Below are 19681 nucleotides of genomic sequence, written 5' to 3'. Positions count from 1 at the left end.
TTTTAAAATACATTTTTCAGTTACTTGGTCAATTAATTCAGATTCTGAGGCAACTCGTCTCTGTTAGAAAAGTAACATTCGAGCTGTATAGAATAATGTGCCCTTATGGCACAAAAAGCTTTGGTGGTCACACCCCATTAAAGAACCTTGTCACATGCACTTTTGGACCCATAAATTCAATGAGTAATTTTGTAGATCTATCTTCTTGGATGTCCACATACACATTATCTTGATTGGTAATTTTTAGGGTAGATTTTAGATTTTCATGGCTGATAGTTCCTGAGGATACTTTCTTGGTTGATATGGACATAGTTGCAACTTACTTGATCTCCCATTGTCATCTTTTGGGACCAATGCGGTACCTATTAAACGCATTAAATCAGATTCATGGAGTTTATGGGTGGAGTCATTCACATTATTGAACCATCTTATCAATTATTTTATTTTACTAGTAGGTTGCATGTGGGAATGCACATGTATTACATAAATTTTTCTTTTCTTTTCTTTTCTTTTTGATAACATGGTGTCATTAGTCTTCCCAGGTTTCACCTTCAGTTTTTAAATGCGTAGCCTCGTACCAAATATTAGCTAGAAATTTCTCATGAATGAGACCTACACTTGATGAGGTCTAATCCCTGCTTGTAAACAACATATAAGATAGAAAATCCTAAAGTAGACCATCCTTAGGGTTCACCAAATGCAAAGTGAGGTAACAAAACATCAAACCTTTTCAACAGTAAATTATTATTATACAATATAATAATGTTTCACCATAGGTCTAGAATAATATTTCTAGCTAGATGTCTTAGAAAGTTTGGGAAAATATAATTAATGATAATTTAAGTTTTCTGAAAAATCCTCTCCAACGGGAGAAGCTACTATTTGTGATCATCCTCTTTGGGATAACTAATGGGTATGAAGACCTTTACTGTTGAGAGAACTCTTGGAATTCAATGTGATAATATTAACTTTGTTGAAGATATAATTTCTATTCAATTAATTGGTTGATCATTACATGAGCCCTATTAGTGTTTGGATGTCCTCCAAATTGCTTATAAATTTTACACACCTCTCACAATTTCCCTTAATGTTGTGTTTGGATTGAGAGAAATTTAGAGAAAAGAAGAGTTTGTGGTGGAAATTGGTGAGAAAGTTGGATGGTTTTGATGCTTAATTATAAATGCAAAAATGTTAAAAGCAGAGTTATTTTTTATTTTTGGGGTGGGGGTAATCCTAGAAGAATAATGTCAAGAGAAAAAAAAAACATTTATATTATGTAGGATTTGATTCATTAACAACTTTAAAGAGATCATCCTAAAAACTCAATCCAAATCCAAAAATATCTATTAGATTCGATTGAATTTTGGATGAGATATGATGCATTAACATCCTTAGTGATCTCTTGTTTCTAGTTGCATTCATCTATGTCAATAAAAAAATAATTTATATCAAGTATTATTTAAGGAAAAGAAGATGGGATTAGATATTGTGGTCTCCCATATCCTGGGTGTTGAGATAATAATTTGAGCCAAACCTTTGAAATGTTTGAATGGTGTGTTTTAATTTTTAATTGGGGTATGATAAATAATTTAAGAAATTGGGGTGTAATTAGTAAAAGTTGGGGTGCCAAGCCAATAGCAGCTCTCATAAATTTTGAACTGGCAAACATGACCTTTGTGTCTATAATTCACTTACTATTACATTATATTTTCTTTCTTTTGGGATATTTGCAGCTTCGCTCGAAGCTGCTAGAAAAGCTAACTTCAAAGATATATTAAGCCGAATAGCGGCCAGATTCTCATCTGGAGGGTATAGCATTCTAGTAAAGTTGAGTTGGGCAGATGTGTTACATAGAGAGACAATACATAATGTTTTACAATCAATGACTTTTTCCTTCTAAGGGAATGCAATTTTAAGTTTCTGTTCAACATTGCTAATATCTCTACAAATATAGAAACATTATGTGAATTATTTTACTAAGGCGTGTCTTTCTACATGTTGAATATGGTTTAGTGTGCCACTTTGTTTTGGTGAGATAATCTGTGCTATCGGTTGATGTTTCTACTAATACTTTTGTTAGCATTGGTGGCCTGAAATGACAAATTTTTTTTTTCTTTTTTTCTATGAATTAGGGTGGTGTTAGCAAATCTTGGTGTTGCTATAGAATCGTTTTTTATTTTTTATTTATTTATTTATTTTATTTTGTAGTGTGTTTATGACATGGTATCTAATTGTTATTTTTGTTTGTTAGGTGCCACACTCCTGGCTTGGTTGTAATCTATGTTGTTGCTATCCTGTTGCATGATGTCTCATGAGCATTTTATCAAATTCATGTTCAAACTCATTTTTCCAAATATCCTCAGATTAGTGTAAACAACTATGATTTACAAGTCTCATACGTTCATTTCGATAAATGTCCAAAGTCTACATCGTGACTTGATAGGCACTCCTCAGCATGATATTTAGATAGATCACACACCATTTTTCACTCTGATATTTCCTTTACTGTCCATCATTAGCCACTCTAATCATCATAAATGTCTTCTTTCATGCTTTGTTGAGGCTTCCCTTGGGTTGATAATAAACTTATTTTTCCTTGTAGCAGAGCTTGACTGGTCAATTTTACTTATATTCTAGTATTCTTGTTTACAACCCCTACTTATTACTTCTTAATTATTAAGCACAAATGCGTTAATTACACTAAAATGAAATAAACAGAAATTGGTTAATTAGAACAAAATAAGCCACATGGTAGAGATACTCCAAATGGTTTCTACTATAAATTTTATGTTGTAAGTGTACATTTTTGAAGAAACAACATTATGCATTTGGACTGGCACCAAGGGTATGGTATGGTTATTCATTCTTAGAAGCAACCACTTAGTTGTTTTGCAAGAATTTAGCACCACTTGATAAATTATTAGGATTGAGTCTTTGGCTCAATTGCATATTGCTTCAGGTCATAAATTTCTGATTCGAGGAAATACTAAGCTCGAGTTTTCTTACTATACTAACACTTGATTAAGTACTTATGGGGAAAAAAAAACATTTGAATGCAATTTTGTATAGTTTCCTTGATAATCTGTAATTCAGATCTCGGATGGGATCTTGATATTGGTTTTGTCCATCTTGTCCATTTGCCTTATCATTCTTCTCCCGCTTAATCTCACAAATTAATTTAAGATTGTAATTTCAACACCATAGATTTAATTACAGCATACGAGCTCCATTAGCATGATTAGTTGCTTTCAGTAGTAAATTTATATCAATAAGTTGTAGTCCATGATCCTGGTCTCATGTAAAGATAGTATCAATTTTGTCGTATCATATCTGGCAACTCCCTCATAAGTCATCAAACTACAATAAACAACGATATAGAAACTACAAAAAACAACAATATAGAGTATGCTTGTGACGCCTCGCCAAACGCTAACACAAATCCCAAGGCCGCCTCGAGGCACTAGGTGGCGCTTCGAAATTTCGGCATGGTCTCCTCTTTTATGTTAGCATTTCACGGAATTCAAACCTGATAAACCAACTCCAACAATCCTGTATAAAGTAATATATCCATAATGAGTATGAAACGAAAGACGAAATAATTTAAGAACAACAAAAAAGCAAGGTCAGTGTTGCGCAAAAAGGGATAGAGTTATACAGGATTACAAAGTTTTATCCTCACTCTAACATAGCCCTATCACTCGGCCCAAAACACTATGTACAACTCTATGACGAACCAACTCCTAGGAGAAATAATCCCAATGCTCACCGGGTAATGGGCATTGGTCGTCGATCTGACCAACTAGATGCTCATCGACAGATGGCTCAACACTCGCCTCTCCAAGCACAGGATCTGCAACTAAAAAAAAATGGAAGGAAAGGGTGAGTAACAATGGTTACCCAGTAGGTCCACAAACAATTCCTACCAATAACCTCACCTAACGTGCTCGAATAATCATACTGTATTATTTCAAAACATGCAAGTTTTATAATTGAAACTACAAATAACTGGTACATATAGCCAGGGATGAGCAACTAAACAGTTTAAAAGTAACACATATCATCAATCATCCATACTCATTATACATTTTTCATTTATGCAAATACAATTTGGCAACATTGAAATAATAGACATGCTTTTTCAGTTTATAACTCGAAATATAACAACAGATACATAATACAAGTGGTGAAGTAATGGAATTTGAGCGTTAGGATTCATGACTGGCTCGCTCCCAGTCGGGACATGATGTTACAATATAGATCTGACTTTTAGTTCCTGATTTTGTGGTCGATCGCTGCACTTACCACACGGATGACCATTTATCCAGTTAAGGCTGGCCGTTTGACGTGACCGTAAGCAATGGGTCTCTTTTCGATGTGTCAGAACGTTCGACTATTACTAGATTGTTAGTGATCTTTGACCAATCATCTTCGTCTATGCCTATCAGGCGTGCATATGATTCCCAAATGACACTCCACTCGTATACGACCACCTTTACAATACACGTTCACTGGTAAAGATAAGAAAGGAATGGACCCGGATTCCAGTTGTGACTCCATTCTCATACACGTCTCATACCACGTATGAGCTTGGTGGTCCCTACCGTACATCCTAGGATAGTGCACCCCTCCGGATGAGGTGACGCACTATCCCTTCAGGCATTCACAAACCCTTTAACAACTCACAAAATAGCTATGTATATATATAGTTTTTTTTCATTTAAAACGAAAGAGAAATTAACATAACAGGGTTGAGAATGGATATCCAATTCCTACTATGCAACTGTGGCCACTCGGCCAAAAAATAAATAATAGTACTCAGCACACGCGCTAACATAATCGGAAATAAACATGCAACCCTTTCATTAATAACCTGGATATTCTTTCACCAACCTACATGCAACATACAATGTAAAATGTAGACATCACCCCTCGAGTGTGATTCTGACATTTTACCGTTCATTCCCTTTTTTCATTCTCTCGACATTCTCACTTTTCATCTTTTTAAATTAACCATCCACTTTCAATTTTTCAAAGTCTTTATTTTGATCTTTCCATTGAAAATCATCAAAGTTTATTAAAAATAAAGTCCCGGCGATGCGCGGGACCAAAGCTGTTAAAAATAAGGAAAGTTGGTGAAAATTTGGCTAAGTGTCGGAAACTCAATTTTTCAAAGTTCTCGAAATTAAAAACGGGTTTTTCGAAATGAAAGTCTCGATCACAAGATTCGACACCATATAGTTTTTGCAATCTAATTCAAAGTAATATGAAAATTATTACATTTTGAAAACTTACCGAAAACGTCGAAAAATACGTTTTGTTCTTGAAACCAAAATTTGGATTTTGATCCTTTGAGATTTGGATCTCGAAACCATTCCCATTGTTCCGAAATGGGGGGTAAAACATTAATTTCATTAAAGAAATTGAAGTAAATGGAAAGTAAAAATTAAAGAGGACATTTACTTAAATGTTTTTAATGAAATGAAGAGTGAGAAATAGTGTATAGGCAATTGGGAAGTTAGGCCAAGAGTCAGAACACAGTTCTGAAGAGAACTGTTTCTGTCGGTGGCTGTCAGTGGCAGATCCATAGTTCTGTCGGTGGAACCGACAGATTGGTTATCGACAGATGTCGGTGGGACTGATGGTCCTACCGACAGTATAAAAATTTTCTCGCGTTTCGTCGGTGGCAGAAGCTTCATTCTGTCGGTGGCACCGACCTTTCTCGCCTACAGCCTGAACCTCACACGCGATTTTTGGGTTTTTCGATCCCTTCTTTGGATCTTTGTTCCATTCTTCAAATCCCTCAATCCACCCACGAATTCAATATTTAAAACATAGATTAAACACATCAAATCCTTATTTCTAACATGAATTTCAATTCAAACAAAGATTTCTACGATTCAAAACAAACAATAAGTTTTGTTAAAATAACCTAAATGCATATTTTGAAAATCTAAAGTTACCAATAGGAATTAAAAGTCCCCTACATGTTTGTGGACGCCGAAAGCGATGAACTCGTACAAGGATCAAAGTTGGTGGTGAAGGAGTTGGTGTTGAGCTGAGTTTAATGCAAGGAGGATGAGGCTTTGCCACCCCTTTGACGACGGCACTCTCCTTTGCTTCTACAATGAAGGGTGGACCTAATTCTTACTCGATGAAACCCTCAGTGAAAATGTGTTAAGATTTACTCGAACCACACGGCTGGGTTTTGATAGAGGATGGAGAAAACAAATGAGAATGGATTAACTAGGAGTGTGAGGTTGTAGCTATTGTCGTCGCCAACAACTTTGTCTTCTTCGTCGGAGTTCAACGGTCATTCGTTCTTAACGGATCTTGAGGAGAAGAGAGGAGAACCCTAGATTTTAGGAAAAATCTGAGCTTTAGATCTTTTAGAGAAAAGGGAACAAATGAGAATACAAAAAAGTTTATTTTCTTTTATAAGAAGGCTGATGGCATACTTGTAATTTCCCCATCTTTTCTAGTTTCGACCGTAACTTGACTATCCGGACTCGAAAAATAACAAACGAATATTCCATTTTGAATAATTTTTCACTACGGATCTAATGGTAATATCGAATTTTCCTGATTTTCCCTCTAACAAAAATTTTACTATTTGGGTCCCACTTAATATTAAATTCGAGGATTTATTAATTTTTCTACCCGAACTTGAATTCAAGCTTGCTTACATGCTAAAGTATATATTTCGATTGTTTTGAAACTAATGGCGAAGTCGATTTTCAACAAAAATGAACATAGCATAATCTGGGTACTTTACTCTAAGTTATCTTTTTAGAATATTCTTTGAATAAATACTATATGACCTCTTCGAGATACAAGTTAAAAACACGGGGTGCTACAATGCCAAGAAGATCATTAGTGTTTCACTACACGTTTATGCATATATTTGCAGTGGTACTATGTACACGTGTTAGCTTTTTCTTAGAAACAGCCCCCACCAACCACTGACACGCACTTACTATTCCCTCATCTCCATACAAAGATGGACAGGTAGTATGGTAGAATCAAAGCTTAAAGACAACACAAGGCCAATAGCAGTTTTTTTTTTCAATAGCAGATAGGACATAAGCATTTGTCACACTTCATAATTTTTCTTTCCCCTTTTAAGTACGGATTTGATGACTACTATATGAATTCACTCTTACATGCTCAATGTGGAAAGTTTTGTGCATGGATAAGGACATGAATGACTTAGTTGAAAGTGGTGGGTTACCGACACTGGGAGGTTTAGGTGGTGGCATTGGTGCTGGTGCTGGTGGTGGTGTTGGAGGTGGTGATGGTCTTGGTGGTGGTGTTGGAGGTGATGATGGTCTTGGTGGTGGAACTGGTGTTCTTCCTCACCCTTAAATACTGTTATTTTTAGTGATTGTATGTCTGTCTTAGTTATATTTGTGTATTTATGTTACATAAGTTGGAAGTTGTGTTCTGTTTAGAAACCTACCAATGTTTTTTAACCAGTGGTGGTGTAGTGCTATTTTTTTCAGTTCTTCAATGTGTTTCTTGCACATGAAGATCTACACCATTCTATTATTAGAGATGATTCAGATGCTACAATTGAGATCTATTCCCTAATTATAATGCTTGGGGCTTGGGAGTGGCTGAAATGTCAAATACGCACGTAGTTAAACTGTGAGTTTCTGTATTTGGAAATGGGTTGTGGTCAGATTTCCCACTTATTTTTTATTAGCATTCCCCTTAGAGGGTTGACTGAACTTGTCACATAGAAGAAGGATGTTTCAAAATAGTTGAGTTTATTCAGGGATGTGCTTGCAACTACAAAAAATTGATAGTGGTGGGTGTGTGGTGGAGGGAAGGTGAGAATTGTTGCCAAGCTTGTATTAGGTGTACTTTGTTGGGGATTGTAAACACCCCATTTTTGCACTCGCCTGATTAATCAACTCGTCAATCCGATTGCAATGATTCCCAATGATGGATGTGTATTCCATTGCTTTATTTTGTTACCAGATGTGTTTCAGAAATCTGGATGAGGTATCTCGAACTGACAAAACCTTAGAAATCACGCTACGCTAGGAAAATACGATTCCAGAAACATAGAAATCATCATCTTGCAAACCAAAAAGAAACTTCACGATAAAAATCACTAAAAAATTACCAAATTACCAAAATACCCCTAACCTCAAAACAACTCTAGAGCCTACGTTACGCTTAGGAAAACTCTCTCGAACACATAAAATAACAAATCGGAATCAAATAAATCATTTCACCAATTTTAACAGAATTTGACAAAATTATGAAAATGCCCCTCATAAAGTTCACAATCATTTCACATAAAATTTTCATAAATGACACAAACCAACATTCTCATTGAATTCCTTACGAAAAACTGAGTCTAAAATATCCTAGAACATTAAAAACCGACTTGAAACGTGAAAAGTCCTCTCCGGGGGCAAAACGGTAATTTCACAATTTTCATAATTAAAAAATTCGAAATTAATAAAAAAAATATTAAATAATTAAAGTGAAACATTGATGAAATTAATTTAAAATTTTGAACCTAAAAAATCGATCAATCGAACTTTCGGGTAAAATTGTTGAGGGTTCGTGGGATATTTCTTTAAGGACCCCTCCATTTGGGGGTCCAAAGAATTAAAGAAATAATAGAAGGGGGTTCTCCAAAATTTAAAGTCAATCAAGCAAGACTGTAGTCAAAGTATTAAAGTCAATCAAGTGAGATTAAAGTCAAAATTAAAGTCAATTAAGCAAGACTGAAGTCAAAATATTAAAAGTCAATCAATTAAGACTAAAGTCAAAACATTAAAAGTCAATCAAATAAGGCCAAAAGTCATAATAGAATTCTAATTAAATAATAACTCTATCTAATAGAGTTCTAACTTAAAAACAATTCTACCTAAAATAATTCTAATTAAAACACAATTCTACCTAAAACAATTTTAACTAAAACACAACGCTAATTAAAAGATCTCTAATTAAACACTAACTCTATCCAAATCAACCTTAAAAAAATTCTATAAATAGAGGTGCTCACACCCTATTTTCGTATCAAATCATAAACCCTAAGAGAAGTAGGTCCAGAAGCTCCCCTAGCCCCCCATAAAGCCTAGTTTTGGAGCCCCAACTCCTTACCTAACATCCCTCCTTCAATTTTAGTCTAGAAAACACCTAAAATCCCTCCAAAAACACCCCCAAATCTGCAACAAACTTGAAGAGTTCAGATCCAAAAACAAGGAGATACCTTGATCTAAGAGATCCGAAGTCAAATCCGGAGACAGAACGAAGCAAGGGAGTACAGTACAAGGAGCTCTTTTTGTCAGATCTGAGGGAATAAAATCCTTGCTATCGGAAAGGTATGTAATTTTTTATTTTTATCTAAATTTTTAGCAATGTGATATATTTGGGAAGTTAGTAGAGACTGGCTTTGGCCGGGCGGGGTTGGTGCCGAACACCTTCCAACCCCGTAACATGATCCCCGAATTCAGATTTTTTGTGGTAGATTAGTTCTTTTTATCCATGTTAGAGTAAGTTTGGTTCCTAGACCACAATAACTAGGTGGCGACTCCCAAACCTCAAGGGTCAAAAGTGGATCCGCGCACCCCGCGGATCGAGGGCACTTTCAAGGATACAAATTTATTTTCACATTGCTCATTATGAAGGAAGTGTCTATATGGCTGGAGGGAAGGTGGGTGAGTATTTTTTTTTCCACAGAGACCAGTCTTTGATCATAGAGTACTAGATTGAGTGTGATATTGAGAGGTCCAACTTCCAAGTGCTGACCCTTCAAACTTGCTGACTCCTCAAATTCTCCAAACAAGAGTTCTAAAACTTTGTCAGAGAGAGACACCACATGATTAATTCAGTAAAAAATGTGTTGGTAGGGATACATATGCATTGAAAAGTATTAGATGTATTCATGTATATGTATACATGCATTGAAATCATTACATTTAGTTCCTCTCTTGGCTGTATAAAGCTGCCAATGTTTAAAGTGACTTCCTAAGATAATACATGCAACATTGCACCGACACAGTAGTGTTTGATCCATAACCCATATATCAATTGAGTAGTCATTAGAACAATCCACCACAGAAAGACACCCTCCTAACACCCCAAGTTGATAACAAGTTGACAAAGAGTGATGTCGTTAGAATAATCCCCCTTTTAAGTACGGATTGGATCTACTTAATTCTACTTGTAAAAAGTATATAGTCAGCTTTTAGACTTATCTAGAGGGTGTACAAAATACTTGTTAACTGACTGGTTCGGTTATGATTTTTAATTTTTATGACTTAGAACTGGCTCGCTTAGCTATAGGGTGTACAAAATACTTGCCTGATAACCGTACTCAATACCGATTACTTGTTACCCAATACTCGTACTTGATACCTGTAAAATATTTAGATTTTTAAATTAAAAATATATTAGAAATGTCTTATATAATTTTTATATACTGGTATGTTGAACTTCATTTGATTCTTCTTTGTTCCCCATTTATTTATTATGTATAGTCTAGTTCTTGTAGTTAAGAGATCCAAATAAGACAAGGTTTGATGACTACTATATGAATTCACTCCTACATGTAGAATGTGGAAAGTTTTGTGCATGGATAAGGAGAGAGGATAATTAGTAGCAATAATTTGAAATGAAGAATGATTTTATTTTATTTTGTTTAGCAGGGTGGGTAGAAAAATTCAGGATTTTCATATTTGAAAAAACACAACAAACGCGTCGTTATTGAATACCTAGAAGATGTCTTCGAAGCCCGTACCCCCAAGTAAAACATGGATGACTGCGCCAAGGCTTTCTGTTGAATACTTGGAAGGAATCAATTCATTTTTTGATTTCATAAAGACTAATAAACATAAATTAGGGGATGATGATTGGTATTATTGCCCTTGTGTGAAGTGTCATAATCTGATCGGGGGGAAGAAAATCATAAGTGATATTCGCACTCATTTGATTTGTGATGGTATAGATACATCTTACATTACATGGATCCATCATGGAGAAATTCATCCTAGAAGTTGTGCAAACATTGGGGACAATACACTTGCTAGTGATCATATTGAAGATGTAGTCCCGAACATGGCTGACATAGTAAATGATGCTCAAGCTTATATGGGATCTAGTACATCTATATATATATATATATAGATGAAATTGATGATGTAGATGATGTTCAAGTTGAGAATGATTCTTCAGAGAATATTCAGTACGAGAAGTTGATGGAAAAAGTGCTACAACCCTTATATCCATCGTGTCGAATTGGTGATACAATATTATTGGTGATAGTTGAATTACTGAGTATGAAGGTTAGACATCAATGGTCTAATAGGAGTTTCACAGAATTGTTGTAATTAATCAAAAGAATTTTATCAAAGGAGAACACTTTACCTGACAGAACCTTCATTTCTAAGAAGATGATCAAGTCTTTACGTTTGAAGCACGAGATTATTCATGCATGTCGTAATGATTGTATACTATACTGGAGAGAAAATGAAAATAAAGACAATTGTCCTATGCGTGGTGAAAGTAGATGAAAATCGATGAACTCATTGAAGTCAAGAAGCTCACGTATACCTTGGAAAAAGTTGAGATATTTTTCGTTAACACCAAGGTTGCAAAAAATGTACAATGTACCGTGGATCGCAGAAAACATGACCTGGCATGCAAATCCTGACTTAGTATCGAACGAATTAACCATGAATCACCTAAAAGATTCTTTTTGTTGGAAACAAGTAAATCGTATATGGAGTAATTTTGGTGATGAGGCAGGTAATATTCGGTTGGGGCTTGCAACTGATGGATTCAATCCTTTTGAAAATAATAATAACTCTTATAGTTGTTGGCCTGTTATGATTGTTCCATACAATCTTCCTCTATCGTTATGCATGGGAAAGGAGTTTACTATCTTAACATTATTGATTCCGGGAAAGAAAGGTCCAGGATACAATATTGATGTCTACTTGCAACCATTGATTGCAGAGTTGAAGGAATTATAGTCCACAGGAATTATAACGTATGACTCTTACACTAAGAGTAGGTTCAGCATGAAAGCAATTTTGTTATGGGCCATACACGATTTTTCAGCATATGGTCATTTGTCAGGTTGTAAGACCGCAGGAAAGTATTGCCCTGTATGTAGTGAAAAAACAGAATCAATATGGCTAAAACATGGGAAAAAATTTGCTTACATGGGGCATAGAAGATTTTTATCAGATTTGAGACATCCATTCAGGAGCCAAAAATCACAATTTAATGGGCATGAGGAACATGGAAAACATCCTCTAACTGGTGTTGAAGTATTGAACAAAATGGAAACCATTCAAACTAACTTCGGAAAGGTAAAAGACAATAAAAAGAAAAGGTCCGTGAATCAGAATGAAATTACTGCATGGTCAAATAAATCGATCCTTTTTGAATTGTCGTATTGAAAGGTGCGTTAGGATTATCTTTCTAAACATTAATGTAATGCGGTATAATATTAATTTATTCATGCTGACATATGTTTTGTCAATCTATAGGATCTACCTATTCCCCACAATTTGGATGTAATGCATGTGAAAAAAATGTGACAGAAAATCTCTTAGTAACAATCATGAATACAAAGAATAAGACGAAGGACGGTCTTTAAGCTCGTCAAGACCTAAAGACTATGAAAATAAGGAAAAAGTTGTGGCCTGTAGAGATGAATGGCAAGTTGACTTATCCAGAAGCTCATTTTTTATTGTCTCAATCGGATAAAGAATTAATTTGTACAACTTTGTATCATTTGAAGGTTCCTATTGGATATAGTGCAAATTGGAAACATAATGTGAGTTTAAAGGACAACGAATTCAAGAACCTAAAGTCACATGATTATCACATCCTTATGCAACAATTGTTACCAGTGTTATTGATGCACGCATTCAAGGGTCATAAGCCATTGCGGGCTGCTATTCAACAACTATCAATATTTTTCAATGTCTTATGTTTGAAGATTATTAATCGTGTGAAACTTTCAAAAATGAAAGATCAAATTGTGGAAACACTATGTGTGTTTGAAAGTATTTTCCTCCTTCTTTTTTTGTTTCCATGACACACCTTGTTGTACACTTGGCGGAGGAAACGCAAGTTTGCGGACCCGTTAGATATCGATGGATGTATCCTTTTGAACGGTAAATAAAATTTTAAATTAATGAGTTTATTTTTATAATTAAATTTTGTGTCAATCTGATATATGATTCATGTATTAGGAAGATGAAAACATATAAGCGATATGTGGTGAATCAGACATATCCAGAAGGATGTATTACAGAATGTTACCTTATGGATGAATCAATGATGTATGCCATGAATTACATATTCAATGGGAAAGAGGAAGCCATATGAAAGCGAGGGATACGTTCATGGATGTTGATGGTGAATGTGCTTATCCTATTGATAAAAAATGGAAGGTTTTTCTTCTTGAAAATGTACAATACCAGCAAGTACTCAAATGAGTACTACGTCAATCAATTGAAAATGTTGAGTGGGAAAAGTAAGGAAAATTTTTATTTTACTACCTACTTGTTTTGTTATGATGGTTTATAGTTCATAATGTATGAATGTTGCATTTATATGCAGAAATTACACTATCTACGTTCAAAGCCAAGTATCTAGTTGTCAAACTCAAAGAGTTAATTCAATAATAGAAAAGCCAATGGATTACATACCTTGGCTTAGACAACAATTACAGACTGAGGAGAACTTTACCTTGAAAAGGCTTGTTGATGGTCCAAAATTTGAAGTTATTTCATATAGTTCATACAAAGTAAATGGGTATGTATTTTGTACAGCGGATTCAGAAATGAACAAAACAACACAGAACAGTGGGGCCTCTATGAAGGCTGTGACTAGCTTCAGGTCAAGTGTCAGGGATAAGAACGTTGTTAATAAAGAAATTATTTACTATGAAATTGTCAAACAAATCTTAGAGTTGGATTATCATGATTTTAGAATACCGGTATTTTATTGTGATTGGATTCTTATAGAATACACAAACGGTTATATAATTAATCTAGAAATGAACTTGATTTATGTTAATTTAGGGAGGTTACAGAGAACTACAAGGGAAGTTGATGAGCCATTTATTCTTGCTTCTCAAGCAACTCAAGTATTTTATTGCAAAGATTGTAGTAGGCCTACAGAAGATTGGCATGTTGTCTTGGAAGTTCCAAAGAGATTGGATCTAGATGTTGATTCTTATAAAGATCCCTTAGTATTTGAAGTAAGAATGAATGGAAATTCATCATCATCATTACTACAAGAAGATATCATAGAATATGATAACATGGATGAAGATGAATGAAAATGTTTGTAAGCATGCATTTAATTTATTTATTTTTATTGTCATTACCTTTATTTAAATTACTTGACTTGAAAATACTATTTGTGATTCTAGCACTACGTCATTTGGCCGATCATCATCCGCTCCTAATACGGCATCCGCATCAATATCCGCATCCGCATCCGCATCAACATCTGCATCCACATTACATTTACGATTGAGAGTATGTATAAATGGTAAATATATTGTATTCATTTGTTCAATATTTGTTATCATGTTTTTGTTAATTCTTTTCATTTTTCATAGGTGGGCTTATTCAAGTTCAGTTCAATCTAAATGGGCAACCAATCGGTCCTAACTCATCTCAATTATGCACTACTATTGGGCGGGTAACAAAGACACATGTGCCACTTATATATGATAGGTGGACTAATGTGCCTACTAAGCTCAAGGAACAAATTTGGGAGTCTATCAGTGTGAGTGCATGTGTATTAAATGATTTATTTTTACTTGTAAATTGTAACTATGACTTATTACAAATATAACACATCTTATTTAATTTTCTTTGTAGGGCACCTATCAAATTCAAAAATAGCATAAGGATTGGGTAATCAAAAAAGCAAACTTATGTTGGAAAGAATGGAAAAGTAATCTCCGTCGGAACGTATACGATAAATATCCAACGGATGCGGAAAGGAAAAAACATGTATCTCATTACGTGAGAAAAGAAGATTGGGAGAGGTTTGTCGACTTCAACTCGACACTTGAGGGCCAAGCTTTGAAGGCGACTGGGAAGTGTGTTAGACAAGAAAATAAAAATACTCATACCTCTGGTAGAAAGGGACAAGCCCGGCTTGCTGATGAATTGGTAAGTTTAATATCATGTTAGGAATGAAATATGTATATATTGTTCATTTACATATTTGACTGTTTCATTTATAGAGTAAAGAAGATCCTTATAAGGAGATTACCAGGACAGACATATACATTGCCAGCCATGCCAAAAGCCAACAAACGGTAAGAATAATTTATTTATTTATTTTCGTGATTTTCGTGAACACCTCTTTGTTCTAGTGTTTGACTGATCTGTTATATATATATATATATATATATATTATTTTTATTGAATTCATCTTGTAATCTGAATGTAAACACTTCAGCATTGAAATTGACACTTCAACATTATTGAAATTGACCCCAAGACTTAACTTGACTTCAATTATTGTTATGATACACTTCAGCATTATTGTTATTATAGTTGATTAGCAGAATTGGCTTGATTTACTGTTTTCTACAGAAACAAAACTAATCTAGGGGTATGCCCCCCTAACACATTGTACACTATTTCTCTTTAGTGGAGCTATGGAATAAATGCTCTTAAATTCATCATTTGTTGGGGGAGGTTATGTAATTGGTGGAGGTTTATGGGTTGGGGGTCGGTATGTAATTGGTGGTGGCCGTATTGGTGTTGGTTTATGTGTTGGGGGAAGATATGTAATTGGTGGTGGTTTATGGGTTGGGGGAGGGTATGTACTTGGTGGCGGCTGTGTTAGTGGTGGTTTCTGTGTTGGGGGAGGATATGTAATTGGTGGTGGTTTATGTGTGGGGGGGAGGGTATGTAATTGGTGACGGCTTCTCTATTGGTGGTGGTTTCTGTGTTGGAGGAGGATATGTAATTGGTGGTGGTTTCTGCATTGGGGGAGGTTTGTGCTAATGAGAGTAGAATGGAAGAAGCAAGAGAGGGTGGTGATTTCACACAAGATGGGACTGTGGATCTCAAAGGAAACCCAGTCCTCAAATCCAAGAGAGGTGGATGGACTGCTTGTTCTTTTGTTGTTGGTATCTGTGTGTGTGTGTGTGTGTGTTGTGGGTGTAGTTAGAATAACCTCCAGCCCAACAGTGTGTGTGTGTGTGTGTGTGTGTTGTGGGTGTAGTTAGAATAACCTCCAGCCCAACAGTGTGTGTGTGTGTGTGTGGGTTGTGAGTTGTGGTTGTGGATGTGATCATCATCACCTTATGCCTTGTGAAGCACTTGTTTTCTTTTACTCTGAAGTACTTTAACTATAAGGGGTAACCCTAATTTTGAAGGCAATGTGAAGCACTCCTAAGTCTTAAAAGGTACCCTAAAATGTTTTCTGTTACAATTGATTATAAGGACCTTCAACAGTTTATGGGTGTCCAAGTCTAGCTAGACCCATGTTGTCATATAATGATGATCGTCTACTTTCTATTATTTACTATTATTAATAGGACGATCATCTAAAGCTTTTCAAAGAAGATAGTATAGGGTATTACACACCATTGAAAATAGTTTGGTCAAAGTAAGTTTGATCCAATCTCCTTCTGTCTATATTAATTTTAAGGTTCTCATTGACTTCTTAAAAACATGAAATCTGATAATAGTTGTTACTCTTTATATTTCTTAATTATTATTTATTTTGCAGGAGGCCATCAATAGAATGATTGCTAATGACCATTCTAATAAACATAACGATCTAGACTATGACCCTGTGACTGTGGTATGTGCATTATTTTAATTAGGATATTTTGTAATTATGATATAATGTTGTGTAGTAGGCATTGATATTAGTAAGTATGATATCATATCGTTAGTAGGTATTGATATTAGACACTTTTTGTACAGGTTTGTGGTCCTGATAGTCGGGGTCGTGTTCAAGGAATGTGTTCAGGTGTTTCCAAGACTTCCATGCGTGCTTCAATTCCTTACAAATAAGCCTTGGCGTATGAGACGACAATCCTTCATAATAGAGTGGATAAGTTGACGGAAACGGTGCAAAAGATGAATGAGACTTTACAACAATCAAAATTTTCTACTAGAACACCAATGCGGTCTTCCACCAATCTCGACAGTTTTTCACAGGTATAACATTGGCATTTTACTTTTGATAAATGAGTGAACTTCTATTGTTGCAATGATATTGTCTACATTATTTTATAGGTAAGGCCCGATTCTCCACATCATGAGTCACATTCTAATCCACCAAGCATACAGACAGGTCCTTGTAAGGTGAATAGCTTACAACGACCACATGATTGTGTTGCCGAAGGAAGAGTGATAGGTGCATCTAATGCAGATTTAGATAGTTACGATATTCTTATAGATGAGGTCCTTGATGGGAATGTGATTCTACAGAGTGGAGAAGGAACATTCGTTGATTTGACATGCGGTGATATTATTGATTGGCCCAAATTTTGAATAAAGTTTTACTAAACAAAAGTACTTTTCTTACTTTATATGGTAGATAGACACTAAACATAAAAAATTATAATAAAATAATTAAATGTTTGACAATGATAATTATGAGAACTCTTTTATTTTGTAATTTGGTATATTCATCTTTCTTGCATAATTACTTGGATTGTTTTAGGTAGTCGGTGTCATTACTATATATCTGACAATGTTTTTTAATTTTTCAATCACAGATTTCGACAATGACCGAGAAAGACATATGTTGGTTTTGATTTCTACAAGTGAAGTGAAGTGAAGTTGGTAGAAGATATTTTTTGAAAAACTTCTTTAAACATTGGGATGTATATTAAAATCGATACTATGAAAACAGGGCATGTTGGACTATGATTGCACATGTAAAATTTGAATGAACATGGTTTCCATTTGAAAAATGTAAAATTTTATTTTTTTTGGTATATTTATTTATTTTGTTAGATTTTAATTTTCTGTCCAATGAAAATTGTCATTTTTTTGGGTGAAAAATAATAAAAATAACAAACAATACTGGTTAAATTTAAAAAAAAAAGTTTGACGGAAAAACGACGGCTCTAAGCCGTCGTTTATCTCTATTAATTACATTTAAATTCGACAAATAAAATGATGGGTTTGGGCCGTCGTTTTATTTTGACAGACTATGACCGTCGTTTTTCACAACATTTTGTTGACACGTACCAACCGTCGTTCACTAAAAATGACATCGTTATTTACAACGGCTCTTACGACGGTTGGGGCCATCATTGTTCTTAAAAAACGACGACTTTAGCCCGTCGTTTTTTGTGAAATATGACGTAGTGGGCACAGATACAGAACCATAGATCTTTTTCCTTGGGATACACAATTGTGTATATTCTATGAAGATGTGTAGTTTTGTATTCCAAGAAAAAAAATCTATGGTTCTGTGTCTGTGTGTCACGTTAGTCGAGTATTAACCAAGTGAAGATTTTCTAGTTAGAAAATCATTATTCTTTTAAAAATAGATTTTAGGTATATGTGACACATCTCTAGAGGTAGGATAAAAAAATCACTGAAGGACGAAGTTTTGGAGAATTTAGACTTCACAAATTTCTCGGTATGCATAGATTGTATTAAAGGGAAGCAAACCAAACATACTAAGAAAGGAGTTACAAGAAGTAAAGAACTTCTTAAGATCATACACATTGATATTTGTGGACCTTTTCCCACCATATATTTAAGTAAAAAAAAAATATTTCATCACCTTTATAAACAACTCCTCTAGGTTTGATTATGTTTATCTGATTTATGAAAAATCTCAATCTATGGATGTCTTTAAAATATTTATAACTGAGGTAGAAAGGTAATTAGACAGAAATATTAAAATAGTTAGGTTAGATAGAGGAGGTAAATATTATGGTAGATTTAATGAATTAGGTTAGAACCCAGGCCCTTTTGCTAAACTCTTAGAAAAGTTAAGTATTTGTGTATAGTATATAATGTCTAGAACGCTTCAGAAGAATGATGTAGTTGAAAAGCATAATCATACATTTATAAACATGGTTAGAAGTATGTTGAGTTACTCAATAGTTCTAAAATTCTTGTAGGAAGAAGCATTAAAGACTGCAATGTACATCGTAAACAAGACTTCTAGTAAGGTAATTCCTAAGATTTTATTCGAGTTATGGACTACAAAGAAACCTAATTTAAAGGCGTAATCATACACTTATGGATATGGTTAAAAGTATATTGAGTTACTCAACAGTTTCAAAATTCTTGTAGGAAGAAGCATTAAAGACTGCAATGTACATCGTAAACAAGACTTCTAGTAAGGTAATTCCTAAGATTTTATTCGAGTTATGGACTACAAAGAAACCTAATTTAAAGGCGTAATCATACACTTATGGATATGGTTAAAAGTATATTGAGTTACTCAACAGTTTCAAAATTCTTGTAGGAAGAAGCATTAAAGACTACAATGTACATCTTAAACAGGACTCCTAGTAAGGTAGTTCATTAGATTTTATTCGAGTTATAAATTGAAAGGAAACCTGATTTAAGACAACTTACATATTTGGGACTGCCCACCAAAAGCAAGAATCTGCAACCCACAGGAAAAGAAATTGGATCTCAAAACCATCTTTGGATATTTTATTAGTTATTCAGAAAAGGCTAAAGAA

The 19681-nt window shown here is 34.6% G+C and overlaps 1 long non-coding RNA gene across 2 annotated transcripts; it reads left to right on the top strand.

Annotated features, from left to right (window-relative positions):
* Positions 1-14611: 14611 nt before the first annotated feature.
* LOC147406291 (uncharacterized) lies at positions 14612-17502 on the top strand. 2 transcript variants are annotated; one of them, XR_015175785.1, is made up of 4 exons: positions 14612-15167; positions 15242-15316; positions 16744-16818; positions 16944-17502. It is a non-coding gene; the product is annotated as an uncharacterized LOC147406291 (long non-coding RNA). The 2 variants fall into 2 exon arrangements; XR_015175784.1 differs by having other exon boundaries at positions 14612-15316.
* The last annotated feature ends 2179 nt before the right edge of the window (positions 17503-19681 follow it).

The sequence above is a fragment of the Akebia trifoliata genome, chromosome 3, assembly GCF_017979445.1.
Source record: "Akebia trifoliata isolate Shusen 1 chromosome 3, ASM1797944v1, whole genome shotgun sequence".
NCBI classification, from domain to species: domain Eukaryota; kingdom Viridiplantae; phylum Streptophyta; class Magnoliopsida; order Ranunculales; family Lardizabalaceae; genus Akebia; species Akebia trifoliata.
Note: the sequence above shows the minus strand (reverse complement) of the source record. Positions and strands in the feature narration are given on the sequence as shown.